General features: G+C 43.2%; 1 pseudogene; it reads right to left on the reverse strand.

Moving 5' to 3' along the window:
* Nucleotides 1-1227: 1227 nt before the first annotated feature.
* Nucleotides 1228-1725, reverse strand: LOC102991116 (E3 ubiquitin-protein ligase rififylin-like; annotated as a pseudogene).
* Between the last annotated feature and the right edge of the window lie 10617 nt (nt 1726-12342).

Raw genomic sequence — 12342 nt, forward strand, 5'->3', positions numbered from 1 at the left:
AGAAACATCACCTATTCATTGTATGGCCCTTCCTAAAGGGCTTAGAGAATGCTTCTTCCTGACCTTAAATCAGCAGGCTGAGAAAGGGAATGGGAGTAAGGAGTCCCCACCAACTGGGGAACTAAGACTTCGAGCTGTCTGCTCAAGGGCTGAATCCAGCCTCATTCAGTACCTTCTGATACCTCTTAGGTGCTGTGTCTTGTCTGGCTAGAGAAGAGTGAGGCTCTTTGCCTAAGTCTCTGTGCCTTCAGTCAGACCATGTTTAAATCCTCTGTGGGAAGGAGGGACCTCATGCTCAGGGGAAAGTGGTTTAAGGCTGTTTGTTGGAGAAGTCAAGCCAAGCAGAAAAGCCATTACTTCCACCCAATGCTTTCCCTTTTCTCATAAGCTAAAATTAAGGATGGCACAAAGTCAGGCCCCAAGAGAAGAAGCAGAGATGATCCATGCACCATCTCTTGCACAGAGGCTGGAATTTCCCAGCAGTTTGAAAGCCAGATGCTTTGTTGACTGCCAAGGGCAGGTCAGGAGACTGATAGCTTCCAATCCCAGCACTTAGGAAGCAACTCTTAACGACTTCAAGTTTTTTTCAGTAGCATTTGTGTTTCATTTCTCACCAGAAGTGAGTTTACTGGCCCAAATTCTGTCCTAAGGAGGATCACTACTGGTCTCGTAAGCTAACACCTTTTTGGTCTGAAGAAGCACCTGGATTTTAGGTAATGCAGCAACAGACTTTAGCAAAGGTTGGTTAAAGCACAGAAAGCTGAAGGGACCAGAAATGAATCCAGATGTGCTGGGGAAGAAGAGAGCCATTCCTACCAGGACTTCTGGTGGGTGAAACAGAGGCACGCAGCTCAGGGGGATGGGCGGGCTACAGGAAGAAGGGTGAAACTGTTTAGGTTCTCAGAGGAAGGGAGGAAGATATGGTCCAAATTCCAGAAAGTCCTCTCCATCGGTTACCATCATCACCCCAAGATCATTGAAACAGGGACTTGCCTGTGTGATCTGTACCAGTTCCCACTGGCCTCTGCCTCTGCCAGATGCAAGGTGCACCTCTGAAGCAAGACAGGCATGCCCAGAGGTGACACAGCATCTTTGCTTGCCCTGGTCTTAGGAACACTGCAGATTTTCTTGTTAGCCTACCCCTCTATAAGCTGGCTAACTGTGGGCCCAGACATCTCGAGCTATGTCCCTGTAAAGCACTAAAGAAGCCAGTAGAAGCCCTCAGGATCAGAGGACATGCACGGCTCAGATCACGTACTGCCAGCAGATGGGGACACTGGTTCATGCACTTGCCACACTTGGTACAGGTGACCATGTGGCTGCACTCCAGCAGAACACAGTCGATGGGCGAGTCCATGCAGATCCGACACAGGTTCTCCTCCAGGCTGGATGGCACTGCTCCCCTGTTTTGGGCTTCAGCACCACACACCAGCTGCTGGAGTCCCTTCTGACCCTTGTACAGCCACGTCACCCTCCATCAACTCCCACTTCTCACAGCAGCCCTTGTAGTTGATGAGGTTGTGAGCCAGGATCTCTTTGAGATGCCGCACAGTTAGACCTTCAGTGTCCGCCGGTTGGTCAGGTCAGACAGAGGGGCCCTCCAGCCTCAGCTATCCTCGGAGTCGACGGTCTGCATCCACCCTCAGTAGGTGCTCTGGCTGTGCTCTCCAGGTAGACGGGTTCCTCTTGGTCCTGAGACACATGGCCATTGGCCTTCCTGGCCATGCTTGTGAAGTGGGCCCCACAGGCCTTGCGGCTTCATTCCGAGACTGGAGGAAGGGAAGGAGCTGTACCCAGGGTTAGAATAAGCCTGCGTTCTGGCTTCATGGGGCGGTGGGGCCGCCTCAGGCTGTCCATCCAGGCAGAACCAGTTGCAGCAGGTTGCCCACATGATAAAATCTGGGAGGGGAGGGGTGGGGAGAGACCAGATCCTGCCCGTGTACACCTCAGGCAGGGGAGCTGTGGGCTGTGCCCTGGCAGCATCTCGGGGCTGAGGGGCAGTCACGACATCCTCACGGCGGCCCCAGGAGTTTGCCGTACAACATCTTTATCCATTCCTCTGTCGATGGACATTTAGGTTGCTTCCATGTCCTGGCTATTGTAAATAGTGCTGCAGTGAACATTGGGGTGCGTGTATCATTTCAAATTATGTTTTTCTCTGGATATATGCCCAGGAGTGGGATTACTGGGTCATATGGTAGTTCTATTTTTAGTTTTTTAAGGAACCTCCATACTGTTCTCCATAGTGCCTGTACCAATTTACATTACATTCCCACCAACAGTGTCGGAGGGTTCCCTTCTCTCCACACCCTCTCCAGCACTTATTGTTTGTAGATTTTTTGATGATGGCCATTCTGACCGATGTGAGGTGATATCTCATTGTAGTTTTGATTTGCATTTCTTTAATAACTAGCAGTGTTGAGCATCTTTTCATGTGCTTTTTGGCCATCTGTATGTCTTTCTTGGAGAAATGTCTATTTAGATCTTGCACCCATTTTTTGATTGGGTTCTTAGTTTTTTTCATATTGTGCTACCTGGGCTGTTTGTATATTTTGGACATTAATCCCTGGTCGGTCACTTTCTTTGCAAATATTTTCTCCCATTCTGAGGCTTGTCTTTTTGTTTTGTTTATGGTTTCCTTTGCTGTGCAAAAGCTTTTAAGTTTAATTAGTATTTAAGTTTAATTGTGTATTTTTGTTTTCATTTTCATTACTCTAAGAGGTGGATCAAAGAAGATCTTGCTGCTATTTATGTCAGAGAGTGTTCTGCCTATGTTTTCCTCTAAGAGTTTTATAGTATCTGGCCTTACATTTAGGTCTTTAATCCATTTTGAGTTTATTTTTGTGTGTGGTGTTAGAGAGTGTTCTAATTTCATTCTCTTACATGTAGCTGTCCAGTTTTCCCAGCACCACGAACAAAAGAGACTTCCTTTTCTCAATTGTATATTTTTGCCTCCTTTGCCATAGATTAGGTGACCATAGGTGCGTGGGTTTATCTCTGGACTTTCTATCCTGTTCCATTGATCTATACTTCCGTTTTTGTGCCAGTACTCTACTTTTTGTTTGTTTGTTTTGTGTTGGTTTTTGGCTGTGCCACGTGGCATGTGGGATCTTAGTTTCCCAACCAGGGGTTGAACTGGTGCCCCCTGCAGTGGAAGCGCAGAGTCCTAACCACTGGACTGCCAGGGAATTCCCAGTACCATACTGTTTTGATTACTGTAGCTTTGTGTATAGTCTGATGTCAGGGAGCCTGATTCCTCCAGCTGTTTTTCTTTCTCAAGATTGCTTTGGCTATTTGGAGTCTTTTGTGTTTCCATACAAATTGTAAACGTTTTGGTTATAACAGCTGTTTTTCTTTCTCAAGATTGCTTTGGCTATTTGGAGTCTTTTGTGTTTCCATACAAATTGTAAACGTTTTGGTTATAATTCTGTGAAAAATGCCATTGGTAGTTTGATAGGGATTGCATTGAATCTCTAGATTGCTTGGGTAGTGTATTCATTTTGACAATATTAGTTCTTCCAATCCAAGAACATGGTATATCTCTCCATCTGTTTATGTCATCTCTGACTTCTTTCATCAGCATCTTATAGTTTTCTGAGTACAGATCTTTTGCCTCCTTAGGTTTATTCCTAGGTATTTTATTCTTTTTGATGTGATGGTAAATGGGATTGTTTCCTTAATTTCTTTTTCTGATCTTTCATTGTTAGTGTATAGGAATGCAAGTGATTTCTGTGTATTAGTTTTGTATCCTGCAACTTTACCAAATTCATTGATGAGCTCTAGTAGTTTTCTGGTAGTGTCTTTACCATGTGATCTGCAAAGAGTGACAATTTTACGTCTTTTTTTCCAATTAAGATTCCTTTTATTTCTTTTTCTTCTCTGATTTGCATGGCTAGGACTTCCAAAATTATGTTGAATAAAAGTGGCAAGAGTGGACATCCTTGTCTTGTTCCTGATCTTAGAGGAAATGCTTTCAGCTTTTCACCATTGAGAATGATGTTTGCTGTGGGTTTGTCGTATATGGCCTTTATTAAGCTGAGGTAGGTTCCCTCCATGCCCACTTCCTCGAGAGTTTTTTTTTTAATATTTATTTATTTATTTATTTTGGTTGTGCTGGGTCTTAGTTGCAGCACGCAGGCTTTTTAGTTGCGACATTCAGACATTAGTTTTGTCATGCATGCGGGACCTAGTTCCCTGACAAGGGATCAAACCTGGGCCCCCTGCACTGGGAGTGCAGATTCTTACCCACTGGACCACCAGGGAAGTCCCATCTGGAGAGTTGTTATCATAAATGGGTGTTGAATTTTGTCAAAAGCTTTTTTTCTGCATCTATTGAGATGATCATATGGTTTTTATTCTTAAGTTTGTTGATGTGGTGTATCACATTGATTGATTTACATATGATTGAAGAATCCTTGCAACCCTGTGATAAATCCCACTTGATCATGGTGTATGATCCTTTTAATGTGTTGTTGGATTTGGTTTGCTAGTATTTTGTTGAGGATTTTTGCGTGTATGTTCATCAGTGATATCGGCCTGTAATATTCTTTTATTGTGGTATCTGTCTGGTTTTGGTATCAGGGTGATGGTGGCCTTGTAGAATGAGCTTGGGAGTGTTCCTTTCTCTGCAGTTTTTTGGAAGAGTTTCAGAAGGATAGGTGTTAACTCTCCTCTAAATGTTTGATAGAATTCACCTGTGAAGCCATCAGGTCCTGGACTTTTGTTTGTTGGGAGTTTTTTAATCACTTTTTCAATTTAGTACTTGTGATTGGTCTGTTCATATTTCTTCCTGGTTCACTTTTGGGAGATTGTACCTTTCTAAGAATTTGTCCATTTCTTCCAGGTTTTCTATTTTATTGGCATACAGTTGCAAGTCTCTTTGGATCCTTTGTATTTCTGTGGTGTCCATTGTAACTTCTCCATTTTCATTTCTAACGCTATTGATTTGAGTCCTCTCCCTTTTTTTCTTGTTGACTCTGGCTAAAGGTTTATCTATTTTGTTTATCTTCTCGAAGAAACAGCTTTTAGTTTCATTGATCTTTGCTATTGTTTTCTTTGTCTCTGTTTTATTTATTTCTGCTCTGATCTTTATGATTTTTTTCCTTCTACTAAGGGTTTTGTTTGTTCTTTTTTCTCTAGTTGCTTTAGGTGTAAGGTTAGGTTTTTTATTTTCTTGTTTCCTGAGGTAAGATTGTATTCCTATAAACTTCCCTCTTAGAACTGCTTTTGCTGCATCCCATAGGTTTTGGATCACTGTATTTTTATTTTGAGTGGAAGGTGCTGGGACTTGGTTTCAGGTAAACTAGATATATTGAGATGCTTTCCCTGTGCACACCAGATAAAAGATTTTAGCAGAGTTTCTCAGTCTGCTGGACTGACAAGAAGGGAAGAGGCCTCAGAGGCCTGGACCAGTGATGGAGCTCCGAGTCCAGAGGAGATTGGGCCCTGGTGACTCTGAGCTGTGATCTGCAGACCCAGGGCAAAAGGCAGACAGGCCTGTCCCTGTGAGGCATGTGAGCAGTGCCCACAGAGCTGGGATGGGATGACTGAGTGACAAAGGAGCCATCCTGGTGTTGGGGCAGCAGCAGTATCCCCTCCAAGAACATGCAGCCAGATGCAGCCAGGAGTCACTCCAGGAGGAGGTTGGGACAGTGGAGCTGGGGGGTGGGGAGCTGCTGGGAGCCTGAGAGGAAGATGGAGCACAGAGAGGGTCTGGGAAATTGAAGGTGACTGAGACATGGGGGGCTCTGAGGGCTTGGACAGCCTAGTGAGGCGAGGCTCCCCTCAGGGAAGGAAACAGCCAGGCAGTTCTGACCCCTTCCCATTCCCCCAAACTGAGAGCAGGTGGTCAGGCTGGGTGGGCAGCACCATTCTGAGGTTCAGTCTCCTGGAGTGAACAATATTAAAAAGGCAGGACATCCACTGGACCAGAATGGAGTAGGTCTTCATGACATATAAATAAAGGACACAGGGGCCCATGTACTGATGGTGCTGCCAGTATCTGTGCTGTGAATTAAAAAACTCTCAGGGTGGGACTTCCCTGGTGGTCCAGTGGGTAGGACTCCACACTCCCAATGCAGGAGGCCCGGGTTCAATCCCTGTTCAGGGAACTAGATCCCGCGTGCATGCCACAACTAAGAGTTTGCATGCCGCAATGAAGATCCCACGTGCTGCAACTGAGACCAGGTGAAGCAAAAAAAAAAAAAAAAAAAAAATCTTTAAAAGAATATAGTGTATTAAAAAAGTGCTCAGGCCTTCCCACCGTCTGTGGATGCCCAGAGTCGGGAGCCAAGTGTCTTCTCTGGGCAGTGGTATTTATGGAACATCAGTCTCTTGGCCTGAGCATGAGCCGCTGTGCCGACATGTGACCTTATGTGGGAGCCATAAAGAAAATGAGAAAGGAGGTGGCCAATGGTGTTTTAAGTGTGGGCAGCTTCCGAGTGAAATGCTGCTTGGAGATCATGTGTCCTGCAAATGTCTTCAGGGTTCTCCAGGTAACTGTGACCTTAAAATATTTGGTTTAGATCCAAAGAAATGCACATTCCGTGTTTTACCTCAGTGCTTTTAAAAGGAGACTGCCATATGACAGAAGTACTTCTTTTCTTGGACAACCAAGTCAGTTTTCACAGAAACACTGGAGCTTGCAGGAAGCTCTGACTTTCAGGAGCTCTAAAGCCAGCCTTCTTGTGCACATGACCCAGACGGGGATCAGTCAGTGTTTAATCTTTACATTTGCTTCCAATTTCATAAACACTGATCACTGTGAGAACTGGTGCAGATACTAGGGAAGGTTTTTGCTGATTTTCCTATCTGCTTTAGTTTGTTTTGTAGAAAGTATGTCATAGTTTAAAAATAAAATGGTAGCACTGGGTGGTAGTATTTCTAGAAGCCTGGCAAATGCAAGTGTAAACCTTTCTTTACAAACCCTTATCCAACTCAAGTTTTACAGAGAATAAGTTCTAAGGAATATACCTTTGTGGTTAAAAACCCAAAAAACCCAGAAACACTAATTTAACCCCAAAAGAAACATGAGTCAGCAGAAAAATCATAGAATCAAACCTACAAATTTTCAGATATTGGAGTAACCAGGCATATAAAATAAGTATATTTAGTATATTTAAAGGAATAAAGTAAGGCATTTAAATATTAGTAAGAAGCAAGAGACTATAAAGACGATTAAGCAGGTCATAAACAGATCAAAGAGAACTTGTAGAAATAAAAATATATTCTTTAAAAAAAATCCATGGGTGTATTTTCTGAAGAATTGGGAAATATGAAAAAGAGTAAGAGATGGGAGAAGGGAGAGAAGATTTAGTATAATAACATAGTTATCTAATTGGAATTACAGAAGGAGAGAAAAGAACATGGGGCAGAGGAAAGAAATAATGGCTGAGAATTTTCCAGAATTGATGGAAGTTGTCACTTCTTAGGCTCAGGAAGCCCAGTGGGTCTGTAGCTCTACCTCGTCACATTTAATTAAAGTCCATAATCCCAAAGACAGAGGGAAGATCTTGAAAGTAGGTAGAGAGAAAAATCTTTTAAAAAAATTGGTTTATCAAAAGCAACAGTGGAAGCCAGAAGGAAAGTGAGTAATACTTTCAATGTACTGAGAGAAAAATAACTATCAGCCTAGAACTGTGTACCCAAAACCGTCATTCACGAGTGAGGTGAAATAAGACATTTTCATCTGAGATAATTGTGATTTTCAGTAAGAAATATATATTCGGTCTTGTCCTTAATCCTGGCACAGAGCTCCTAAAATTCTTGGAATTTCCTATGTAATTAGAGTGATAGAGGTGTATTAATATTTATAACAAGCTCCTGTCAACCACACCAGACTTTATGTTAATGAGGTGACTTTTAGAAAGCCTTGAAGGATGGGGGCTGGTTGCTAGAGGAATCAACCATGTGATTAGAGGGTTAGAACTTTCAATCCCACTTGCTGACCTCTGGGAAGGGGAGAGGGGCTGGAGCTTGAATCAGTCACCAAAGGCCAATGATTTAATCAATCATACCTTTATAATGAAGCCTCCATAAAACCCCCAAAAGATGGGGTTTGGAGAGTGTCCAGGTCAGTGAATACATGGAGATTTGGGGAGAGTGGCATGCCCAGAGAGGGCATGGAAGCTCCATGCCCCTTCCCACATACCTTGCCCTTTGCATTTCTTCCATTTGGCTGTTCCTGAGTTATATCCTTTAATAGTAAACCAGTAATCTACTAAGTAAAATGTTTCTCTGTATTCTGTGAGCCGCTCTAGCAAATTAATGGAATCCAAGGAGGGTTGTAAAAACCTATCTATAGCCAGTTGGTCAGAGGCACAGGTGATAACTTAGACTTGTGATTGCTGTCTGAAGTGGTGAGGGGGCAGTCTTGGGTGACTGAGCCCTTAACCTGTGGGCTCTGATGCTATCTCCAGGTAGATAGTGTCAGAATTGGGTTGAATTGTGGGATACCCAGGTGGTATTGGAGACTTGCCTGGTGTGGGGAGACAACCTACACATCGGAATTGGGTGCAGAATTGTACAAACAAACAAAAAGTTTAGAATTTAAATATTCTCAAGGATGACTTTAAGGCAGAAGGAAAGTCCCATAGAAGAAATCCCATAAGGGAAAATATGAAATGCAAGATTAGAATGAATGTGGGTGGGGGGGGGAAGGTAAATATGTGGGTAAATCTATAATGCTGAATCTGAAAGTTGATATTTATAATGCCTAATTTGGGAGTGAGTTTATGCTAATGAGGTGGCTCAGGGTGGGCCCATAGATGGCCTTAGAATGGGGCCAGTCACCATGAAGACCAAGTGACAAGAGGGTGGGAACTTTCAGTCACACCCCAACCTCCAGGGAGGGAGGGGGTCTGGAGATTGAGCTCCATTAAAACTCTGGAACAAGATTTGATGAACTTCAAGGCCAGTAAACACTTGGAGGTGCTGGAAGGGTGGTGCCTGGAGAGATCATGTGCTCTCCATGCATTGAACCCCCATACCTTGCCCTACATATCTCTTCCATTTGGCTGTTTCTGAGTTATATCCGGAACTCAGGTCATAAACCAGTAAACCTAAGTAAAGTGTTTCCTGAGTTCTGAGTCACTCTAGCAAATTAATCGAATCTGAGGAGGGAGTCATGGGAACCCCTGAATTTGTAGCCAGGTTGGACAGTAGTGTTGGTGGCCTGGGCACCTCATGGCAATTGGCATTTGAAGTGGGGGCCGTCTTGTGGGCTGAGTCCTTGAACCTGTGGGGTCTGACCACTAACTCAGAATTGGGTTGAACTGTTGGACACCTGGTTGGAGTCAGAGAGTTGGAGAGTTGGTTGTTGGAAAAGGTACCACATATTTGATGTCAGAGAAAAAAAACACAGAAACCTCTCTCATTAATTGGCAAATCAACAAAAGTCAGTAAAGACAAGATGATAATAACAGAATCAATAAGCTTGATCTAAAGCAGCTATCAACCATTGCACTCAGTGATTGAAGAGTACACATTCCTATCAAAAACACATGGAACATGTCCTTGTTCTCAACCCTAAAGTTTCCACAACTTTCAAAGAATTGGTTTCATAGAGACCATATCCTTTGACCAAATTTTACCTAAAAAGATACCAATAAAAAGATAACCAAGGGCTTCCCTGGTGGTGCAGTGGTTGAGAATCCGCCTGCCGATGTAGGGGACATGGGTTCGTGCCCCGGTCCGGGAAGATCCCGCATGCCACGGAGCGGCTGGGCCCATGAGCCATGGCCGCTGAGCCTGCGTGTCCGGAGCCTGTGCTCCGCAACGGGAGAGGCCACAACAGTGAGAGGCCCGCATACCGAAAAAAAAAAAAAGATAACTAAAAATCCTTCATCACTTGAAAGTTAAGAAAGTCACATCTAAATACCTCATGGGTCAAAGAAAAAAGTCATCACAAATTATCAGCTACTTAGAAATGAAATGACAATGAAAATACAACAAAATTTGGTTGTGGGTTTATATTAGGGGTAACTTTATAGCTTTAGTCATATTATTTAAAAAGACCAAAAGTTTAAAGAGTTGTGCCTCTGACTTAAGAAGTTAGCAAAGTAACAACATAATAGACTCAAAGAAAGTAAATAATAAACAGAAATTAAAGAAGTAAAAAACTGAAAAGCAGAGGAGCAACAGAACCAAGTATTAACAGGGCAATAGGAGTGGGAAGAGAATCCTGGGGGCTGCATGGGAGGCAGGGGGGCCAGGTCTGCACTCTCCTTTTGCCCAGCCTTTTCTGGAAAAAAACCCTCTCTTCCCACCGGACTGCTGTGTTTCCTTGCCATGCTCTCCTTTCCACCTGGTTTTGCAGGTAACTTGATCTTCCAGAAGCTCTCATTTAAAAATATGTATTTACTTTGTCCCATTTTCTCCCGGGTTTATCTCTGTGTTGCTTCTGTGTAGTTGAGGTCGTTCTATGTTTAATATGTCAGTTTTGCCTCTGTATTTTTTTCCCCACATTTCATGAGCACTTTTCCCTCTGTCATCACCATGGATGTTTTTTGTGGCTTCCAGTATTTGGATATCACTTGGTTCACTCAACTAGGCCACAGATGGACATTCGATATGTTTTCTTTGTGCTTTCTCTCTCTTTTTTAGATGATAATATTTTGATACACATCTTCCAGATAAGTCTTGTGGGATGATTTCCTCTTGACTCTTTGCATTTCAGATTTCATGGTTCACTATGGGCATGGGCAGGATACTAACCCCCTAGTGGGTGACACTCAGCCAGTTGTGTTGTGTTCTTTTCTTGGCACTGGTTCCAGGAGTATTTATAAATAGATTTGAGAAAAATTATCGAGTGGGAAAGCTGAGACTGAGTGGGATGGAGACCCCATTGTAAGAGGCCGGTACCAAGAGCTTGTACCTGATGCCCCAGCATATCTGAGTGGAGGATGGCGGATGCTGATCCCTCCTCCCCTTTTATGTTTAGACATCTTTCTCCAACATTTTATTATGAAAAAAATCTAACACAGAAAGTGAGGGTTTTTTTAAAACATATTTATTGGAGTATAATTGCTTTACAATGGTGTGTTAGTTTCTGCTGTATAACAAAGTGCATCAGCTATATGTATACATATGTCCCCATATCTCTTCCCTCTTGGGTCTCCCTCCCACCCTCCCTATCCCACCCCTCTAGGTGGTCACAATGCACCGAGCTGATCTCCCTGTGCTATGCGGCTGCTTCCCACTAGCTATCTATTTTACATTTGGTAGTGTATATATATCCATGACACTCTCTCACTTTGTCCCAGATTACCCTTCCCCCTCCTCATATCCTTAAGTCCATTCTCTACATCTGCATCTTTATTCCTGTCCTGCCCCTAGGTTCTTCAGAACCTTTTTTTTTTCAGTAGTGGGATTGTTGGGGCGTATGGTAGTTCTATTTTTAGCTTTTTAAGGAACCTCCATACTGTTCTCCATAGTGGCTGTATCAATTTACATTCCCACCAACAGTGCAAGACGGTTCCCTTTTCTCAACACCCTCTCCAGCATTTATTGTTTGTAGGTATTTGATTATAGCCATTCTGACCAATGTGAGGTGATACCTCATTATAGTTTTGATTTGCATTTCTCTAATGATTAGTGATGTTGAGCATCCTTTCTTGTGTTTGTTGGCAATCTGTATATCTTCTTTGGAGAAATGTCTATTTAGGTCTTCTGCCCATTTTTGGATTGGGTTGTTTTTTTGGTATTGAGCTGCATAAGCTACTTGTATATTTTGGAGATTAATCCTTTGTCAGTTGCTTCATTTGCAAATATTTTCTCCCATTCTGAGGGTTGTCTTTTCATCTTGTTTATGGTTTCCTTTGCTGTGCAAAAGCTTTTAAGTTTCATTAGGTCCCATTTGTTTATTTTTGTTTTTATTTCCCTTTCTCTAGGAGGTGGGTCAAAAAGGATCTTGCTGTGGTTTATGTCATAGAGTGTTCTGCTTATGTTTTCCTCGAAGAGTTTTATAGTATCTGGCCTTACATTTAGATCTTTAATCCATTTTGAGTTTATTTTTGTGTATGGTATTAGGGAGTGTTCTAATTTCATTCTTTTACCTGTAGCTGTACAGTTTTCCCAGCACCAAGAAACTGAGACTTTTGCAGTAAACACTCCTTGGACATGCCCAATTTGCAATGAGCTTCTGCTGTGCTTTTTCCTTTGGGTATCGATCCCCCACCCTAATCCTCTAGCCACCCCCCACCCCTTGGCCTTTCTTAATTTTTTTTTTTTTTTTTTTGCGGTACACGGGCCTCTCACCGCTGTGGTCCCCCCCCACCCCACGCTGCGGAGCACAGGCTCCGGACGCACAGGCTCAGCGGCCATGGCTCACGGGCCCAGCCGCTC

The sequence above is a fragment of the Physeter macrocephalus genome, chromosome 2 (genome assembly GCF_002837175.3).
Source record: "Physeter macrocephalus isolate SW-GA chromosome 2, ASM283717v5, whole genome shotgun sequence".
In the NCBI taxonomy this organism is placed as follows: Eukaryota; Metazoa; Chordata; class Mammalia; order Artiodactyla; family Physeteridae; genus Physeter; species Physeter macrocephalus.